Source organism: Chiloscyllium punctatum, chromosome 28, assembly GCF_047496795.1.
Source record: "Chiloscyllium punctatum isolate Juve2018m chromosome 28, sChiPun1.3, whole genome shotgun sequence".
In the NCBI taxonomy this organism is placed as follows: domain Eukaryota; kingdom Metazoa; phylum Chordata; class Chondrichthyes; order Orectolobiformes; family Hemiscylliidae; genus Chiloscyllium; species Chiloscyllium punctatum.
Genome location: NC_092766.1, coordinates 13,447,024 through 13,467,657, shown reverse-complemented (window position 1 = coordinate 13,467,657; position 20,634 = coordinate 13,447,024). Strand labels below are relative to the sequence as shown.

The window sequence follows — 20,634 nt, the reverse complement described above, 5'->3', positions numbered from 1 at the left end:
CCTGTCTCTCACCTCGTCCAGACCTGACAAACATCCGAGACCTCTGGGCTCCTCCACCTCTCACGGGTCCTTATTGAGATGCCTGACTCGAGGGCAAAACTGTTGGGCTCTAGAAATCCCTGATTAATTTTTTCCCCTCCTCAATGTCACCACTTCAATGCTCAGACATACTCCCCACATTTCGCCCGAATGTGACAATCCTTGGCTCACATTTTCCCTATGCCACCATTGAGAGAGAGAGAGAGGACTGTGTGTGAGATAGAGAGAGTGCATGTGTGGGAGAGAGTATGTGAGAGAGAAAGAGTGGGTATGTCAGAGAATGTTTGTGTGTCAGAGCAAGAATGTGAGAGAGAGATAATGAGAGTGTGAGAGAGACAGCGAGAGAGAAAATGAGTGTGTGAGAGAGAGTTTGTGTGCAAGAGTGGGTGCATATGAGAGAGGGAGTGAGTGTGTGCATGAGTGAATGTAACACTGAGTGTGTGTTTGTGTGAGGGGAGAGCCTTCCCCCACACCCCATTTCATTTTAAATTGTGTGAACTTTCCTGGCGACACAGGATAAAGGGGGTGTGTGGTGGAGGTTTCTTACTCTTCGAACGAGAGGAGGTGAGCGTTCCTGGGCGTCTGTACGCCGGGCCGTTTGAGTGAGGGGTCGATCTTCCTGATGATGGTCTCGAGGGTGGCGCGATAGCAGTGTACCCTTAGGCCGGTGCTGCGCTGTTTCAGCCGGCCTGCATAGTCCTCAATGGCGTGGCACGCCAGTTCTCGCAGTTTGTAGGCAGTCCGTGCCCGGGGAGACCCCGCACCCAGGTGCTCATGGGGTACCCGCTCTCGGCAGTGCTCCCAGTGGTGACCTTCATGTAGCAGCAGGAGGACAGCGGTGACCCCCAGTACTCTGGGGCACTGGGCGAACTGGCGCAGGGCAGTGGGGCCCAGGTCCCCACAGGCATGGAGCCCCGTCAGCACAAAGGGGCTCCCCTCCAACCCTGGGCTGCCCTGTGCCTCCAGAAGCTGCAGCAGGTCCTCCTCAGAGGCCCCACTGCCAACACGGCCCACCAGATGATGGGGGGAGGAGTTGGCCAGCGACCTCTTCGTCCGGGATATCTCTGCGACACTGCAAGGGGATGGGGGGCGGGGGGAACAGAGATCAGGTCAATGTCCCACCGGTCTGACACACAGACACACACATCAAACAGCAAGGACAAACCCTCTCCCCACCCGAGCCTTCAATGGGATACAGATCCAGGCACCTTGCCAGTCAGAGGAGTTACTGTGATCTGGACTCTGTCTCCCGGGGTTGCTAGACAATGCCCAGTGTGTCACTGGGGATTCTAGGCAATGCCCAACATGTTACTGGGGTTGCTAGGCGATGCCCATCGTGTCAACAGGGTTGCTAGGAGATGCCCAGTGCATCACCAGGGTTGCGAGGCAATGCCCAGCATGTCTCTGGAGTTGCTAAGCGAAGTCCAGTGTGTCACTGGGGTTGCTAGGAGATGCCCAGCGCGTTGCCGGGGTTGCTAGGAGATGCCCAGCGTGTCATCGGGGTTGCTAGGCAAAGCCCAGTGTGTCACTGGGGTTGCTAGGAGATGCCAGCGTGTCATCGGGGTTGCTAGGCAAAGCCCGGTGTGTCACTGGGGTTGCTAGGAGATGCCCAGTGTGTCATCGGGGTTGCTAGGCAAAGCCCCAGTGTGTCGCCGGGGTTGCTAGAAGATGCCCAGTGTGTCATCGGGGTTGCTAGGAGATGCCCAGCGCGTCGCTGGGGTTGCTAGAAGATGCCCAGCGTGTCATCGGGGTTGTTAGGCGAAGCCCAGTGTGTTACTGGGGTTGCTAGGAGATGCCCAGTGTATCTCCGGAGTAGCTAGGAGATGCCCAGTGTATCTCGGAGTAGCTCGGAGATGCCCAGTGTGGGCCCCGCCCCCACCCCCTTGCTGCTCTTCCTACCCCTCCCTTCCCCTCCTCACCTCCAACTTCCTTGCAGCTTCCTTTCGCAGGCTCAGGAGCAGCTCACTGTCAAACCTTGTGGCTGCTGTGACCAGCTCCTCTCCGGCTTCCACCCCGGTGACGCGCAGCCCGTGTCCGAACGCCAGGTAGCGAGACAGGGTGGCCCTGGGACCCGAGTGGGGGGGGGGGGGGGGGGGGTGGGTAGGGGTAAAGGGTGGAAAGTGGAAGACAGTGTCAGACAGAGTGCTCCATCCACCCGTTAAAACTCATTCACCTTCACCGGGTTTGGGTCTGCATTTATTGTCCATGGATCCAAACAGTGACCACCGAGCCAAGGCCGCTGGCCGTTACAACACGTCTGGTTCGCTGATGCCCTTTCGGGAAGGGAATCTGCCACCCATACCCGGTCTGGCTTACATGTGACTTTGCACACACATTGTGGTTGACTCTTAGCTGCCCCCTGGGCAATTAGGGACCGACAATAAACACTGGCCCAGCCAGCGATCCCACATCCCATGTACGGATAACAAAAATAACATCTCCAGTCAGACTGCAGTAATGCTCAGCTCGAGCCAAGGGAAGGAGATGGCCTCATCGGATGGTTGCTCAAACGTTACTCCCAGAGACCCAGATATTGTTCTTGGAATCCAGGTTCGAAAACCAACACGACAGATTGAATTCAATAAACACCTGCAATTCGGAGTCCAGTGACGACCAGGAATCCATTGCCAACTGTTGGGAAAAAACCCCATCTGGGTCACCAATGTCCTTGAGTGAAGGAAGCTGCCATCCTTACCTGGGCTGGCCGACATGTGACTTCAGGCCCACACGCGTGTGGTTGATTCTTAACAAGTCAGGGATGGGCAATAGGATACTGGCTCAGTCAGCGACACCTCAGTCCCATGACCGAATTACAACAAAAATGTGTAGGTGGCTGGTTATTTGACAGGGGTATGCCTCGCTGAAGGGTCAGATCGCACACGGGAGTCTACTTAAACCTCGAGGGAGCAGCCATGATGACAGCAAGGACATGTTCTCCCACCTCCTCCCCTCCCCTCACCAGCCCCACTCTAGAACGTGCGGGTCTCAGGGTAGCATTCTGCACTGAGGTGAGGACACATTTCTTTGGAAATCACCACCTACCCACATCCCCCCCCACCACCCCCCCCCCCCACCCCCACCCCTGGAGGGGGTGACAGAGATAGGGAGGGGGTGTAGGGGCTGGAGGAGGTGGCAGAGATAGGGAGGGGTTTAGGGGCTGGAGGGGGTGACAGAGATAGGGGAGGGGGTGTAGGGGGTGATAGAGATAGGGATGTGTGTCGAGATGGGGGTGGGGAAAATGCTCCTAAGGGGTATGAAACTAAGAGTGCAGACATGAAAGGAGGCAGAAGAGGTGATCGGAACTCACTGTGAGGCTGGACATGAGCAGTTTTGGGAGATAGCCAGGAATACATTCCAAAGGGTGAGCCTGGAGGGGAACAAAGGGGCCGAACAAGGGCTTCCGTAGTGGATGAGCTGAGACAGGGTCGAGAAAATGCAGATGGAAGCAGACGTGCCCCAGTCCCCCAGCATGATGTGGATTACTGTACCTGTCCAGACCCAACATCCACCACGTGCTGACACCCCGTGGCATCACACAATTTCTTCACCAGCTGTCAGGGAACACAACAAAACAGCAATTTTAATAACTTTCTGCTCATGCCACCGCAATTTATATTTCACACTCTGCATGCCATGCGCTGGCTAGTCAAGGCTGTACATCTGACAATGCCTTCAGCTAACCCCACGCCCTCCTGTATATTAAATTCGGGCAATGCCAGTGTCAGATTAGTCAAACTCTCTACAGGTTCATACAGCAGAGGGTCTTCTTGGTCCATCAGATCTGCGCCCAGTCTATCTACACTGATCCCATTTTTGAGCACGTGGCCCGGAACCTCAAATGTTATGACATTTCCAGCGGTCGTCCTTGGAGATTGTGAGTTTTCCTCCCTTCATCACCCTCCCACAGGTGGTACATTGCAGACCCCCGCCACCCTCTGGGTGAAAGAAATCTTCCTCAAATCCAGTGAACCTCCTGCCCCTCACCCTAAAAAGTTAGGACCCCTCACGACTTGACCATTGGGACTGAGAGGAACAGCTACTCCCTGTTCACACGAGTCAGTCTCCTCAGGATCGGTCAGGCAATTTGTTCCCTGCTCCAGAGAAAACGACCCAAGCTTATCCAGTCTCTCTTCGTTGTTAAACATCTCCATCTCAGGCTGCAACCTGGTGAATCCCCTTCCAGAGCAATCACTGCCTCCCTGCAGCACAGAGACCAGAACTGCATACGGCTGACGCCTGACCAACGCTGCGGACGCTTCCCGACGCCTCTCTCTCTCCCGCATGCCCCCCCAACATCGCAGCCCCCCTCTTGGCGATATCGGGTGCTTCCGCCCTCCTCGTCCTCTCCCCGGACAAACACCAGCCGCGCCCACTCACCGCGCCCAGCCTCCGGATCTCGTGCTGCTTCTTTGGCTTCACGTGCTTGCGGAAAGGGTGGCTCAGCATCGAGCTCTGGCACCCGTTGGCCCAGGGGTCCTCCGGCTGGTGGCTCAGTGCCGTGGCCAGCGCGGACGGGTCGCTGCTGCGGGGTTGGCGGGAGAGGGCCAGCCCATGAGCGGAGGCCCGGAACGCCAGCAGAGAGAGCGGCCACACCGACTCACGCCTGGGGAGGCAGACAACAGCGAGGGAAAAGAGAAAAGGTAAATGTTTTACCACCTTGATTTCTTTGTGAGGCTGCAGGCACTGGCAATTTTTGAAGTCCCACAAACCCCGTCTGATTCATTAAAACAACAAAAGGACAAAACCTAGTTTTCACATTGCAACTCTCAGCCGACAGAGAGTATTCAAACAGAGCCCGGTCTACAGAGAGTATTCAAACAGAGCCCGGTCTACAGAGAGTATTCACACAGAGCCCGGTCTACAGAGAGTATTCACACAGAGCCCGGTCTACAGAGAGTATTCAAACAGAGCCCGGTCTACAGAGTCTATTCAAACAGAGCCCGGTCTACAGAGAGTATTCAAACAGAGCCCGGTCTACAGGGAGTATTCAAACAGAGCCCGGTCTACAGAGAGTATTCAAACAGAGCCCGGTCTACAGAGAGTATTCAAACAGAGCCCGGTCTACAGAGAGTATTCACACAGAGCCCGGTCTACAGAGAGTATTCAAACAGAGCCCGGTCTACAGAGAGTATTCAAACAGAGCCCGGTCTACAGAGTCTATTCAAACAGAGCCCGGTCTACACAGAGTATTCAAACAGAGCCCGGTCTACAGAGAGTATTCAAACAGAGCCCGGTCTACAGAGAGTATTCAAACAGAGCCCGGTCTACAGAGAGTATTCACACAGAGCCCGGTCTACAGAGAGTATTCAAACAGAGCCCGGTCTGCAGAGAGTAATCAAACAGAGCCCGGTCTACAGAGAGTATTCAAACAGGGCCCGGTCTACAGAGAGTATTCAAACAGAGCCCGGTCTACAGAGAGTATTCAAACAGGGCCCGGTATACAGAGAGTATTCAAACAGAGCCCGGTCTACAGAGAGTATTCAAACAGGGCCCGGTATACAGAGAGTATTCAAACAGAGCCCGGTCTACAGAGAGTAATCAAACAGAGCCCGGTCTACAGAGAGTAATCAAACAGAGCCCGGTCTACAGAGAGTATTCAAACAGAGCCCGGTCTACACAGAGTATTCAAACAGAGCCCGGTCTACAGAGTGTATTCAAACAGAGCCCGGTCTACAGAGAGTATTCAAACAGAGCCCGGTCTACAGAGAGTATTCAAACAGAGCCCGGTCTACAGAGAGTATTCAAACAGAGCCCGGTCTACAGAGAGTATTCAAACAGAGCCCGGTCTACAGAGAGTATTCAAACAGAGCCCGGTCTACAGAGAGTATTCAAACAGAGCCCGGTCTACAGAGAGTATTCAAACAGAGCCCGGTCTACAGAGAGTATTCAAACAGAGCCCGGTCTACAGAGAGTATTCAAACAGGGCCCGGTCTACAGAGAGTATTCAAACAGAGCCCGGTCTACAGAGAGTATTCAAACAGAGCCCGGTCTACAGAGAGCAATCAAACAGAGCCCGGTCTACAGAGAGTATTCAAACAGAGTCCGGTCTACAGAGAGTATTCAAACAGAGCCCGGTCTACAGAGAGTATTCAAACAGAGCCCGGTCTACAGAGAGTATTCAAACAGAGCCCGGTCTACAGAGAGTATTCAAACAGGGCCCGGTCTACAGAGAGTATTCAAACAGAGCCCGGTCTACAGAGAGTATTCAAACAGAGCCCGGTCTACAGAGAGTATTCAAACAGAGCCCGGTCTACAGAGAGTATTCAAACAGAGCCCGGTCTACAGAGAGTATTCAAACAGCGCCCGGTCTACAGAGAGTATTCACACAGAGCACGGTCTACAGAGAGTATTCAAACAGAGCACGGTCTACAGAGAGTATTCAAACAGAGCACGGTCTACAGAGAGTATTCAAACAGAGCCCGGTCTACAGAGAGTATTCAAACAGGGCCCGGTCTACAGAGAGTATTCAAACAGAGCCCGGTCTACAGAGTCTATTCAAACAGAGCCCGGTCTACAGAGAGTATTCAAACAGGGCCCGGTCTACAGAGAGTATTCAAACAGAGCCCGGTCTACAGAGAGTATTCAAACAGAGCCCGGTCTACAGAGAGCAATCAAACAGAGCCCGGTCTACAGAGAGTATTCAAACAGAGCCCGGTCTACAGAGAGTAATCAAACAGAGCCCGGTCTACAGAGAGTAATCAAACAGAGCCCGGTCTACAGAGAGTATTCAAACAGAGCCCGGTCTACACAGAGTATTCAAACAGAGCCCGGTCTACAGAGTGTATTCAAACAGAGCCCGGTCTACAGAGAGTATTCAAACAGAGCCCGGTCTACAGAGAGTATTCAAACAGAGCCCGGTCTACACAGAGTATTCAAACAGAGCCCGGTCTACAGAGAGTATTCAAACAGAGCCCGGTCTACAGAGAGTATTCAAACAGAGCCCGGTCTACAGAGAGTATTCAAACAGGGCCCGGTCTACAGAGAGTATTCAAACAGAGCCCGGTCTACAGAGAGTATTCAAACAGAGCCCGGTCTACAGAGAGTATTCAAACAGAGCCCGGTCTACAGGGAGTATTCAAACAGAGCCCGGTCTACAGAGAGCAATCAAACAGAGCCCGGTCTACAGAGAGTATTCAAACAGAGTCCGGTCTACAGAGAGTATTCAAACAGAGCCCGGTCTACAGAGAGTATTCAAACAGAGCCCGGTCTACAGAGAGTATTCAAACAGAGCCCGGTCTACAGAGAGTATTCAAACAGGGCCCGGTCTACAGAGAGTATTCAAACAGAGCCCGGTCTACAGAGAGTATTCAAACAGAGCCCGGTCTACAGAGAGTATTCAAACAGAGCCCGGTCTACAGAGAGTATTCAAACAGAGCCCGGTCTACAGAGAGTATTCAAACAGCGCCCGGTCTACAGAGAGTATTCACACAGAGCACGGTCTACAGAGAGTATTCAAACAGAGCACGGTCTACAGAGAGTATTCAAACAGAGCCCGGTCTACAGAGAGTATTCAAACAGGGCCCGGTCTACAGAGAGTATTCAAACAGAGCCCGGTCTACAGAGTCTATTCAAACAGGGCCCGGTCCACAGAGAGTATTCAAACAGAGCCCGGTCTACAGAGAGTATTCAAACAGGGCCCGGTCTACAGAGAGTATTCAAACAGAGCCCGGTCTACAGAGAGTATTCAAACAGGGCCCGGTCTACAGAGAGTATTCAAACAGAGCCCGGTCTACAGAGAGTATTCAAACAGAGCCCGGTCTACAGAGAGCAATCAAACAGAGCCCGGTCTACAGAGAGTATTCAAACAGAGTCCGGTCTACAGAGAGTATTCAAACAGAGCCCGGTCTACAGAGAGTATTCAAACAGGGCCCGGTCTACAGAGAGTATTCAAACAGAGCCCGGTCTACAGAGAGTATTCAAACAGAGCCCGGTCTACAGAGAGTATTCAAACAGAGCCCGGTCTACAGAGAGCAATCAAACAGAGCCCGGTCTACAGAGAGTATTCAAACAGAGTCCGGTCTACAGAGAGTATTCAAACAGAGCCCGGTCTACAGAGAGTAATCAAACAGAGCCCGGTCTACAGAGAGTATTCAAACAGAGCCCGGTCTACACAGAGTATTCAAACAGAGCCCGGTCTACAGGGAGTATTCAAACAGAGCCCGGTCTACAGAGAGTATTCAAACAGAGCCCGGTCTACAGAGAGTATTCAAACAGGGCCCGGTCTACAGAGAGTATTCAAACAGAGCCCGGTCTACAGAGAGTATTCAAACAGAGCCCGGTCTACAGAGAGTATTCAAACAGAGCCCGGTCTACAGAGTCTATTCAAACAGAGCCCGGTCTACAGAGAGTATTCAAACAGAGCCCGGTCTACAGAGAGTATTCAAACAGGGCCCGGTCTACAGAGAGTATTCAAACAGAGCCCGGTCTACAGAGAGTATTCAAACAGAGCCCGGTCTACAGAGAGTATTCAAACAGAGCCCGGTCTACAGAGAGTATTCAAACAGAGCCCGGTCTACAGAGAGTATTCAAACAGAGCCCGGTCTACAGAGAGTATTCAAACAGAGTCCGGTCTACAGAGAGTATTCAAACAGGGCCCGGTCTACAGAGAGTATTCAAACAGAGCCCGGTCTACAGAGAGTATTCAAACAGAGCCCGGTCTACAGAGAGTATTCAAACAGAGCCCGGTCTACAGGGAGTAATCAAACAGAGCCCGGTCTACAGAGAGTATTCAAACAGAGCCCGGTCTACAGGGAGTAATCAAACAGAGCACGGTCTACAGAGAGTATTCAAACAGAGCCCGGTCTACAGAGAGTATTCAAACAGAGCCCGGTCTACAGGGAGTAATCAAACAGAGCCCGGTCTACAGAGAGTATTCAAACAGAGCCCGGTCTACAGGGAGTAATCAAACAGAGCCCGGTCTACAGAGAGTATTCAAACAGAGCCCGGTCTACAGAGAGTATTCAAACAGCGCCCGGTCTACAGAGTCTATTCAAACAGAGCCCGGTCTACAGAGAGTATTCACACAGAGCCCGGTCTACAGAGAGTATTCAAACAGAGCCCGGTCTACAGAGAGTATTCAAACAGAGCCCGGTCTACAGAGAGTATTCAAACAGAGCCCGGTCTACAGAGAGTATTCAAACAGAGCCCGGTCTACAGAGAGTATTCAAACAGAGCCCGGTCTACAGAGAGTATTCAAACAGAGCCCGGTCTACAGAGTCTATTCAAACAGAGCCCGGTCTACAGAGAGTATTCAAACAGAGCCCGGTCTACAGAGTCTATTCAAACAGAGCCCGGTCTACAGAGAGTATTCAAACAGAGCCCGGTCTACAGAGTCTATTCAAACAGAGCCCGGTCTACAGAGAGTATTCAAACAGCGCCCGGTCTACAGAGAGTATTCAAACAGAGCCCGGTCTACAGAGTCTATTCAAACAGAGCCCGGTCTACAGAGAGTATTCAAACAGAGCCCGGTCTACAGAGAGTATTCAAACAGAGCCCGGTCTACAGAGAGTATTCAAACAGCGCCCGGTCTACAGAGAGTATTCAAACAGAGCCCGGTCTACAGAGAGTATTCAAACAGCGCCCGGTCTACAGAGAGTATTCAAACACAGCCCGGTCTACAGAGTCTATTCAAACAGAGCCCGGTCTACAGAGAGTATTCAAACAGAGCCCGGTCTACAGAGAGTAATCAAACAGAGCCCGGTCTACAGAGAGTATTCAAACAGAGCCCGGTCTACAGAGAGTATTAACACAGAGCCCGGTCTACAGAGTGTATTCAAACAGAGCCCGGTCTACAGAGAGTATTCAAACAGAGCCCGGTCTACAGAGAGTATTAACACAGAGCCCGGTCTACAGAGAGTATTCAAACAGGGCCCGGTCTACAGAGTGTATTCAAACAGAGCCCGGTCTAAAGAGAGTATTCAAACAGAGCCCGGTCTACAGAGAGTATTCAAACAGAGCCCGGTCTACAGAGAGTATTCAAACAGAGCCCGGTCTACAGAGAGTATTCAAACAGAGCCCGGCCTACAGAGAGTATTCAAACAGAGCCCGGTCTACAGAGAGTATTCAAACAGAGCCCGGCCTACAGAGAGTATTCAAACAGAGCCCGGTCTACAGAGAGTATTCAAACAGAGCCCGGCCTACAGAGAGTATTCAAACAGAGCCCGGTCTACAGAGAGTATTCAAACAGAGCCCGGTCTACAGAGAGTATTCAAACAGAGCCCGGTCTACAGAGAGTATTCAAACAGAGCCCGGTCTACAGAGAGTATTCAAACAGAGCCCGGTCTACAGAGAGTATTCAAACAGAGCCCGGTCTACAGAGAGTATTCACACAGAGCCCGGTCTACAGAGAGTATTCAAACAGAGCCCGGTCTACAGAGAGTATTCAAACAGAGCCCGGTCTACAGAGTCTATTCAAACAGAGCCCGGTCTACAGAGAGTATTCAAACAGAGCCCGGTCTACAGGGAGTATTCAAACAGAGCCCGGTCTACAGAGAGTATTCAAACAGAGCCCGGTCTACAGAGAGTATTCAAACAGAGCCCGGTCTACAGAGAGTATTCACACAGAGCCCGGTCTACAGAGAGTATTCAAACAGAGCCCGGTCTACAGAGAGTATTCAAACAGAGCCCGGTCTACAGAGTCTATTCAAACAGAGCCCGGTCTACACAGAGTATTCAAACAGAGCCCGGTCTACAGAGAGTATTCAAACAGAGCCCGGTCTACAGAGAGTATTCAAACAGAGCCCGGTCTACAGAGAGTATTCAAACAGAGCCCGGTCTACAGAGAGTATTCACACAGAGCCCGGTCTACAGAGAGTATTCAAACAGAGCCCGGTCTGCAGAGAGTAATCAAACAGAGCCCGGTCTACAGAGAGTATTCAAACAGGGCCCGGTATACAGAGAGTATTCAAACAGAGCCCGGTCTACAGAGAGTATTCAAACAGGGCCCGGTATACAGAGAGTATTCAAACAGAGCCCGGTCTACAGAGAGTAATCAAACAGAGCCCGGTCTACAGAGAGTAATCAAACAGAGCCCGGTCTACAGAGAGTATTCAAACAGAGCCCGGTCTACACAGAGTATTCAAACAGAGCCCGGTCTACAGAGTGTATTCAAACAGAGCCCGGTCTACAGAGAGTATTCAAACAGAGCCCGGTCTACAGAGAGTATTCAAACAGAGCCCGGTCTACAGAGAGTATTCAAACAGAGCCCGGTCTACAGAGAGTATTCAAACAGAGCCCGGTCTACAGAGAGTATTCAAACAGAGCCCGGTCTACAGAGAGTATTCAAACAGGGCCCGGTCTACAGAGAGTATTCAAACAGAGCCCGGTCTACAGAGAGTATTCAAACAGAGCCCGGTCTACAGAGAGCAATCAAACAGAGCCCGGTCTACAGAGAGTATTCAAACAGAGTCCGGTCTACAGAGAGTATTCAAACAGAGCCCGGTCTACAGAGAGTATTCAAACAGAGCCCGGTCTACAGAGAGTATTCAAACAGAGCCCGGTCTACAGAGAGTATTCAAACAGGGCCCGGTCTACAGAGAGTATTCAAACAGAGCCCGGTCTACAGAGAGTATTCAAACAGAGCCCGGTCTACAGAGAGTATTCAAACAGAGCCCGGTCTACAGAGAGTATTCAAACAGAGCCCGGTCTACAGAGAGTATTCAAACAGCGCCCGGTCTACAGAGAGTATTCACACAGAGCACGGTCTACAGAGAGTATTCAAACAGAGCACGGTCTACAGAGAGTATTCAAACAGAGCACGGTCTACAGAGAGTATTCAAACAGAGCCCGGTCTACAGAGAGTATTCAAACAGGGCCCGGTCTACAGAGAGTATTCAAACAGAGCCCGGTCTACAGAGAGTATTCAAACAGAGCCCGGTCTACAGAGAGCAATCAAACAGAGCCCGGTCTACAGAGAGTATTCAAACAGAGTCCGGTCTACAGAGAGTATTCAAACAGAGCCCGGTCTACAGAGAGTAATCAAACAGAGCCCGGTCTACAGAGAGTATTCAAACAGAGCCCGGTCTACACAGAGTATTCAAACAGAGCCCGGTCTACAGGGAGTATTCAAACAGAGCCCGGTCTACAGAGAGTATTCAAACAGAGCCCGGTCTACAGAGAGTATTCAAACAGGGCCCGGTCTACAGAGAGTATTCAAACAGAGCCCGGTCTACAGAGAGTATTCAAACAGAGCCCGGTCTACAGAGAGTATTCAAACAGAGCCCGGTCTACAGAGTCTATTCAAACAGAGCCCGGTCTACAGAGAGTATTCAAACAGAGCCCGGTCTACAGAGAGTATTCAAACAGGGCCCGGTCTACAGAGAGTATTCAAACAGAGCCCGGTCTACAGAGAGTATTCAAACAGAGCCCGGTCTACAGAGAGTATTCAAACAGAGCCCGGTCTACAGAGAGTATTCAAACAGAGCCCGGTCTACAGAGAGTATTCAAACAGAGTCCGGTCTACAGAGAGTATTCAAACAGGGCCCGGTCTACAGAGAGTAATCAAACAGAGCCCGGTCTACAGAGAGTATTCAAACAGAGCCCGGTCTACAGGGAGTAATCAAACAGAGCCCGGTCTACAGAGAGTATTCAAACAGGGCCCGGTCTACAGAGAGTATTCAAACAGAGCCCGGTCTACAGAGAGTATTCAAACAGCGCCCGGTCTACAGAGTCTATTCAAACAGAGCCCGGTCTACAGAGAGTATTCACACAGAGCCCGGTCTACAGAGAGTATTCAAACAGAGCCCGGTCTACAGAGAGTATTCAAACAGAGCCCGGTCTACAGAGAGTATTCAAACAGAGCCCGGTCTACAGAGAGTATTCAAACAGAGCCCGGTCTACAGAGAGTATTCAAACAGAGCCCGGTCTACAGAGTCTATTCAAACAGAGCCCGGTCTACAGAGAGTATTCAAACAGAGCCCGGTCTACAGAGTCTATTCAAACAGAGCCCGGTCTACAGAGAGTATTCAAACAGAGCCCGGTCTACAGAGTCTATTCAAACAGAGCCCGGTCTACAGAGAGTATTCAAACAGCGCCCGGTCTACAGAGAGTATTCAAACAGAGCCCGGTCTACAGAGTCTATTCAAACAGAGCCCGGTCTACAGAGAGTATTCAAACAGAGCCCGGTCTACAGAGAGTATTCCAACAGAGCCCGGTCTACAGAGAGTATTCAAACAGCGCCCGGTCTACAGAGAGTATTCAAACAGAGCCCGGTCTACAGAGAGTATTCAAACAGCGCCCGGTCTACAGAGAGTATTCAAACACAGCCCGGTCTACAGAGTCTATTCAAACAGAGCCCGGTCTACAGAGAGTATTCAAACAGAGCCCGGTCTACAGAGAGTAATCAAACAGAGCCCGGTCTACAGAGAGTATTCAAACAGAGCCCGGTCTACAGAGAGTATTAACACAGAGCCCGGTCTACAGAGTGTATTCAAACAGAGCCCGGTCTACAGAGAGTATTCAAACAGAGCCCGGTCTACAGAGAGTATTAACACAGAGCCCGGTCTACAGAGAGTATTCAAACAGAGCCCGGTCTACAGAGAGTATTCAAACAGAGCCCGGTCTACAGAGAGTATTCAAACAGAGCCCGGTCTACAGAGAGTATTCAAACAGAGCCCGGCCTACAGAGAGTATTCAAACAGAGCCCGGTCTACAGAGAGTATTCAAACAGAGCCCGGCCTACAGAGAGTATTCAAACAGAGCCCGGTCTACAGAGAGTATTCAAACAGAGCCCGGCCTACAGAGAGTATTCAAACAGAGCCCGGTCTACAGAGAGTATTCAAACAGAGCCCGGTCTACAGAGAGTATTCAAACAGAGCCCGGTCTACAGAGAGTATTCAAACAGAGCCCGGTCTACAGAGAGTATTCAAACAGAGCCCGGTCTACAGAGAGTATTCAAACAGAGCCCGGTCTACAGAGAGTATTCACACAGAGCCCGGTCTACAGAGAGTATTCAAACAGAGCCCGGTCTACAGAGAGTATTCAAACAGAGCCCGGTCTACAGAGAGTATTCAAACAGAGCCCGGTCTACAGAGAGTATTCAAACAGAGCCCGGTCTACAGAGAGTATTCAAACAGAGCCCGGTCTACAGAGAGTATTCAAACAGAGCCCGGTCTACAGAGAGTATTCAAACAGCGCCCGGTCTACAGAGTCTATTCAAACAGAGCCCGGTCTACAGAGAGTATTCAAACAGGGCCCGGTCTACAGAGAGTATTCAAACAGAGCCCGGTCTACAGAGAGTATTCAAACATAGCCCGGTCTACAGAGTCTATTCAAACAGAGCCCGGTCTACAGAGAGTATTCAAACAGCGCCCGGTCTACAGAGAGTATTCAAACAGCGCCCGGTCAACAGAGAGTATTCAAACAGAGCCCGGTCTACAGAGAGTATTCACACAGCGCCCGGTCTACAGAGAGTATTCAAACAGGGCCCGGTCTACAGAGAGTATTCAAACAGCGCCCGGTCTACAGAGAGTATTCACACAGAGCCCGGTCTACAGAGAGTATTCACACAGAGCCCGGTCTACAGAGAGTATTCAAACAGAGCCCGGTCTACAGAGAGTATTCAAACAGAGCCCGGTCTACAGAGAGTATTCACACAGCGCCCGGTCTACAGAGAGTATTCAAACAGGGCCCGGTCTACAGAGAGTATTCAAACAGCGCCCGGTCTACAGAGAGTATTCACACAGAGCCCGGTCTACAGAGAGTATTCACACAGAGCCCGGTCTACAGAGAGTATTCAAACAGAGCCCGGTCTACAGAGAGTATTCAAACAGAGCCCGGTCTACAGAGAGTATTCAAACAGCGCCCGGTCTACAGAGAGTATTCACACAGAGCCCGGTCTACAGAGAGTATTCACACAGAGCCCGGTCTACAGAGAGTATTCACACAGAGCCCGGTCTACAGAGTCTATTCAAACAGAGCCCGGTCTACAGAGAGTATTCAAACAGAGCCCGGTCTACAGAGAGTATTCACACAGCGCCCGGTCTACAGAGAGTATTCAAACAGAGCCCGGTCTACAGAGAGTATTCAAACAGCGCCCGGTCTACAGAGAGTATTCAAACAGGGCCCGGTCTACAGAGAGTATTCAAACAGCGCCCGGTCTACAGAGAGTATTCAAACAGAGCACGGTCTACAGAGAGTATTCAAACAGAGCCCGGTCTACAGAGAGTATTCAAACAGAGCCCGGTCTACAGAGAGTATTCAAACAGGGCCCGGTCTACAGAGAGTATTCAAACAGAGCCCGGTCTACAGAGAGTATTCAAACAGAGCCCGGTCTACAGAGAGTATTCAAACAGGGCCCGGTCTACAGAGAGTATTCAAACAGAGCCCGGTCTACAGAGAGGATTCAAACAGAGCCCGGTCTACAGAGTCTATTCAAACAGCGCCCGGTCTACAGAGAGTATTCAAACAGAGCCCGGTCTACAGAGAGTATTCAAACAGAGCCCGGTCTACAGAGAGTATTCAAACAGAGCCCGGTCTACAGAGAGTATTCAAACAGAGCCCGGTCTACAGAGAGTAATCAAACAGAGCCCGGTCTACAGAGAGTATTCAAACAGAGCCCGGTCTACAGAGAGTATTCAAACAGAGCCCGGTCTACAGAGTCTATTCAAACAGAGCCCGGTCTACAGAGAGTATTCAAACAGAGCCCGGTCTACAGAGAGTAATCAAACAGAGCCCGGTCTACAGAGAGTATTCAAACAGAGCCCGGTCTACAGAGAGTATTCACACAGAGCCCGGTCTACAGAGAGTATTCACACAGAGCCCGGTCTACAGAGAGTATTCACACAGAGCCCGGTCTACAGAGTCTATTCAAACAGAGCCCGGTCTACAGAGAGTATTCAAACAGAGCCCGGTCTACAGAGAGTATTCACACAGCGCCCGGTCTACAGAGAGTATTCAAACAGAGCCCGGTCTACAGAGAGTATTCAAACAGCGCCCGGTCTACAGAGAGTATTCAAACAGGGCCCGGTCTACAGAGAGTATTCAAACAGCGCCCGGTCTACAGAGAGTATTCAAACAGAGCACGGTCTACAGAGAGTATTCAAACAGAGCCCGGTCTACAGAGAGTATTCAAACAGAGCCCGGTCTACAGAGAGTATTCAAACAGGGCCCGGTCTACAGAGAGTATTCAAACAGAGCCCGGTCTACAGAGAGTATTCAAACAGAGCCCGGTCTACAGAGAGTATTCAAACAGGGCCCGGTCTACAGAGAGTATTCAAACAGAGCCCGGTCTACAGAGAGGATTCAAACAGAGCCCGGTCTACAGAGTCTATTCAAACAGCGCCCGGTCTACAGAGAGTATTCAAACAGAGCCCGGTCTACAGAGAGTATTCAAACAGAGCCCGGTCTACAGAGAGTATTCAAACAGAGCCCGGTCTACAGAGAGTATTCAAACAGAGCCCGGTCTACAGAGAGTATTCAAACAGCGCCCGGTCTACAGAGAGTATTCAAACAGAGCCCGGTCTACAGAGAGTATTCAAACAGAGCCCGGTCTACAGAGAGTATTCAAACAGAGCCCGGTCTACAGAGAGTATTCAAACAGGGCCCGGTCTACAGAGAGTATTCAAACAGAGCCCGGTCTACAGAGAGTATTCAAACAGAGCCCGGTCTACAGAGAGTATTCACACAGAGCCCCGTCTACAGAGAGTATTCAAACAGAGTCCGGTCTACAGAGAGTATTCAAACAGAGCCCGGTCTACAGAGAGTATTCAAACAGAGCCCGGTCTACAGAGAGTATTCAAACAGATCCCGGTCTACAGAGAGTATTCAAACAGCGCCCGGTCTACAGAGAGTATTCAAACAGAGCCCGGTCTACAGAGAGTATTCAAACAGCGCCCGGTCTACAGAGAGTATTCAAACAGAGCACAGTCGACAGAGAGTATTCAAACAGAGCCCGGTCTACAGAGAGTATTCAAACAGAGCCCGGTCTACAGAGAGTATTCAAACAGAGCCCGGTCTACAGAGAGTATTCAAACAAAGCCCGGTCTACAGAGAGTATTCAAACAGAGCCCGGTCTACAGAGTCTATTCAAACAGAGCCCGGTCTACAGAGAGTATTCAAACAGAGCCCGGTCTACAGAGAGTATTCAAACAGAGCCCGGTCTACAGAGAGTATTCAAACAGAGCCCGGTCTACAGAGAGTATTCAAACAGAGCCCGGTCTACAGAGAGTATTCACACAGAGCCCGGTCTACAGAGAGTATTCAAACAGAGCCCGGTCTACAGAGAGTATTCAAACAGCGCCCGGTCTACAGAGAGTATTCAAACAGAGCCCGGTCTACAGAGAGTATTCAAACAGGGCCCGGTCTACAGAGAGTATTCAAACAGAGCCCGGTCTACAGAGAGTATTCAAACAGGGCCCGGTCTACAGAGTCTATTCAAACAGCGCCCGGTCTACAGAGAGTATTCAAACAGCGCCCGGTCTACAGAGAGTATTCAAACAGGGCCCGGTCTACAGAGAGTATTCAAACAGAGCCCGGTCTACAGAGAGTATTCAAACAGAGCCCGGTCTACACAGAGTATTCACACAGAGCCCGGTCTACAGAGAGTATTCAAACAGAGCCCGGTCTACAGAGAGTATTCAAACAGAGCCCGGTCTACAGAGAGTATTCAAACAGAGCCCGGTCTACAGAGAGTATTCAAACAGAGCCCGGTCTACAGAGAGTATTCAAACAGAGCCCGGTCTACAGAGAGTATTCAAACAGAGCCCGGTCTACAGAGAGTATTCAAACAGAGCCCGGTCTACAGAGAGTATTCAAACAGAGTCCGGTCTACAGAGAGTATTCAAACAGAGCCCGGTCTACAGAGTCTATTCAAACAGCGCCCGGTCTACAGAGAGTATTCAAACAGAGCCCGGTCTACAGAGAGTATTCAAACAGAGTCCGGTCTACAGAGAGTATTCAAACAGAGCCCGGTCTACAGAGAGTATTCAAACAGAGCCCGGTCTACAGAGAGTATTCAAACAGAGCCCGGTCTACAGAGAGTATTCAAACAGAGCCCGGTCTACAGAGAGTATTCAAACAGAGCCCGGTCTACAGAGAGTATTCAAACAGAGCCCGGTCTACAGAGAGTATTCAAACAGAGCCCGGTCTACAGAGAGTATTCAAACAGAGCCCGGTCTACAGAGAGTATTCAAACAGAGCCCGGTCTACAGAGAGTATTCAAACAGAGCCCGGTCTACAGAGAGTATTCAAACAGAGCCCGGTCTACAGAGAGTATTCAAACAGAGCCCGGTCTACAGAGAGTATTCAAACAGAGCCCGGTCTACAGAGAGTATTCAAACAGAGCCCGGTCTACACAGAGTATTCAAACAGAGCCCGGTCTACAGAGAGTATTCAAACAGAGCCCGGTCTACACAGAGTATTCAAACAGAGCCCGGTCTACAGAGAGTATTCAAACAGAGCCCGGTCTACAGAGAGTATTCAAACAGAGCCCGGTCTACAGAGAGTATTCAAACAGAGCCCGGTCTACAGGGAGTATTCAAACAGAGCCCGGTCTACAGAGAGTATTCAAACAGAGCCCGGTCTACAGAGAGTATTCAAACAGAGCCCGGTCTACAGAGAGTAATCAAACAGAGCCCGGTCTACAGAGAGTATTCAAACAGAGCCCGGTCTACAGAGAGTATTCAAACAGAGCCCGGTCTACAGAGAGTATTCAAACAGAGCCCGGTCTACAGAGAGTATTCAAACAGAGCCCGGTCTACAGAGAGTATTCAAACAGAGCCCGGTCTACAGAGAGTATTCAAACAGAGCCCGGTCTACAGAGAGTATTCAAACAGAGCCCGGTCTACAGAGAGTATTCAAACAGAGCCCGGTCTACACAGAGTATTCAAACAGAGCCCGGTCTACAGAGAGTATTCAAACAGAGCCCGGTCTACAGAGAGTATTCAAACAGAGCCCGGTCTACAGAGAGTATTCAAACAGAGCCCGGTCTACAGAGAGTATTCAAACAGAGCCCGGTCTACAGAGAGTATTCAAACAGAGCCCGGTCTACAGAGAGTATTCAAACAGAGCCCGGTCTACAGAGAGTATTCAAACAGAGCCCGGTCTACAGGGAGTATTCAAACAGAGCCCGGTCTACAGAGAGTATTCAAACAGAGCCCGGTCTACAGAGAGTATTCAAACAGAGCCCGGTCTACAGAGAGTATTCAAACAGAGCCCGGTCTAAAGAGTGTATTCAAACAGAGCCCGGTCTACAGAGAGTATTCAAACAGAGCCCGGTCTACAGAGAGTATTCAAACAGAGCCCGGTCTACAGAGAGTATTCAAACAGGGCCCGGTCTAAAGAGTGTATTCAAACACAGCCCGGTCTACAGAGAGTATTCAAACAGAGCCCGGTCTACAGAGAGTATTCAAACAGAGCCCGGTCTACAGAGAGTATTCAAACAGAGCCCGGTCTACAGAGAGTATTCAAACAGAGCCCGGTCTACAGGGAGTATTCAAACAGAGCCCGGTCTACAGAGAGTATTCAAACAGAGCCCGGTCTACAGAGAGTATTCAAACAGAGCCCGGTCTACAGAGAGTATTCAAACAGAGCCCGGTCTAAAGAGTGTATTCAAACAGAGCCCGGTCTACAGAGAGTATTCAAACAGAGCCCGGTCTACAGAGAGTATTCAAACAGAGCCCGGTCTACAGAGAGTATTCAAACAGAGCCCGGTCTACAGAGAGTATTCAAACAGAGCACCGTCTACAGAGAGTATTCAAACAGAGCCCGGTCTACAGAGAGTATTCAAACAGAGCCCGGTCTACAGAGAGTATTCAAACAGGGCCCGGTCTAAAGAGTGTATTCAAACAGAGCCCGGTCTACAGAGAGTATTCAAACAGAGCCTGGTCTACAGAGAGTATTCAAACAGAGCCCGGTCTACAGAGAGTATTCACACAGCGCCCGGTCTACAGAGAGTATTCAAACAGAGCCCGGTCTACACAGAGTATTCAAACACAGCCCGGTCAACAGAGTCCATTCAAACAGAGCCCGGTCTACAGAGAGTATTCAAACAGAGCCCGGTCTACAGGGAGTATTCAAACAGAGCCCGGTCTAAAGAGAGTATTCAAACAGCGCCCTGTCTATTCAAACAGCGCCCGGTCTTTTCAAACAGCACAGTAACCAGAAAGAGGTATATAAATGCACATCATTCTCTCTGAAACCATTCCATACCCAGCACAGGGTCCTCGTTCAAGCAGCAGTGCCGCGAGCTGTGGGGCAGTCAGTTTGGACAGTGTCTCCCTCCACGATCGTGGCACTTTCTCCCACAGGTTTTCACTGAAAAACTCCTGTGAAATGGGACAGGCAGCGGGAGACAGGGTGAAAAAGAGAAACACAAACTGAAATAATGTCTGCGTGGCACCCATTGGGGTCAACATGCCCACTCATCAGCACCTTATCCCACACAATAAAAATTGTTGCTCCCATTTTAATCTGCATTCTGGCTGCTATTCTGAAGCGAAGGGTTAGGGGCGACACTTTGACCCCATTATCTCCTTGATTTTGCTTCAGTTACAGAGAGTGCAACACAAGGGAATGAGGATAAAAAGTAAATAGTATCCTTATAATCAAGATCTTTGGGTAATAGCTTGCTACTTGGAAAAAGCCAGAGGCGCCCCCAAC

The 20,634-nt window shown here is 50.6% G+C and overlaps 1 pseudogene; it reads right to left on the bottom strand.

The window, feature by feature from the left end:
• Positions 1-544: 544 nt before the first annotated feature.
• LOC140453829 (methyltransferase-like protein 25B) overlaps positions 545-20,634 on the bottom strand; it is a 94,774-nt pseudogene continuing 74,684 nt past the window's right edge.